Source organism: Octopus bimaculoides, chromosome 30 (genome assembly GCF_001194135.2).
Source record: "Octopus bimaculoides isolate UCB-OBI-ISO-001 chromosome 30, ASM119413v2, whole genome shotgun sequence".
Taxonomy (NCBI): domain Eukaryota; kingdom Metazoa; phylum Mollusca; class Cephalopoda; order Octopoda; family Octopodidae; genus Octopus; species Octopus bimaculoides.
In genome coordinates this window covers 8,910,842-8,911,920 of record NC_069010.1, presented here as the reverse complement: position 1 = coordinate 8,911,920, position 1,079 = coordinate 8,910,842, and the positions used below count along the sequence as shown (strand labels likewise).

At 36.9% G+C, this 1,079-nt stretch overlaps 1 protein-coding gene across 1 annotated transcript in view; it reads left to right on the top strand.

Moving 5' to 3' along the window:
- LOC106881633 (uncharacterized) overlaps positions 1-1,079 on the top strand; it is a 6,136-nt gene that overhangs the window by 4,224 nt on the left and 833 nt on the right. The window lies entirely within an intron of this gene.

Sequence of the window (1,079 nt, the reverse complement as noted above, 5' to 3'; positions counted from 1 at the left end):
CATGGGGGGGGAGTAGAGGACTTTCTGTGATTCGCTCTGGATTTTGACGACATCATTAAAAACGCTGGCATTTGAGCTGCATTTTCATCTTCAGGATGAGATGGGAGTCTGCAAGCAGTCAATCTGGTGTACGGGGTTAGGGTTAATAGAATAACAAATATAATTAGAGAAATTCCTACTTTTTTCTCAAAGGCTTGCAACCCCTCCACCCTGGAAATTACTGACACCCTACTAGGGTGTGCGCACCCACCCTGTTTAAGAACCACTGAATTATTTGCTGTATTGCATTGTCTGTATGTTGAAAAGCGTACTGATACAAACACACACACACACACACACACACACACACTCACACACACATACATGCACATGTGCACACATGCACACACACATACACAACAAAAAAGCAACAAAATGTATTATATATCTATGTTTATATCTATCTCTCTGTCTGTCTGTCTATCTATCTATCTATCTATCTACATAGCGTCTGAAAGGATTAGAGACAAATACTTTCCTCTCTGGTCAATCTCTCATCAACTTTTTCAAGTATCACTTGAAAAGGAAGGTGAGAGTAGAGAGGCAAGTGTTGTCTAGCAAATGCTTCGAAAAAAGATGGATACATGTAGCAAGAATGGCACGTATAAATGACGAAGCCACCTTGACCATGATTCTATAAAACGTTTTAAAATTTTGTAAACAGAGAGTTACTTACATTTCTTTCGTAAACAAAAGTGCTTTTATTTTACAAATTGTGACATTATGGACCGAGGTTACCGTGGTCTTTTCCATAGGTTTTTCTTTCCACGGATAACCTCCCCATTTATTGGGAAATTTTTGTAATATTTTCATTTTTTTTTGTACATACCCCAAACGTTTTCTCGATGCCTTTTCATCGTTATCCCCATTTTATTTTTTTTTTACTTTATTTTCGTCCCCATCGAAAAGAAAAAAACTCTACATTGTATTTGTCCCATCTATGTTGAGCCCTGTGTGGCTAATAAAAGAAATCTATCTATCTATCTCTATCTATCTGTCTATCTATCTATCTATCTATCTATCTATCTATCTATCTATCT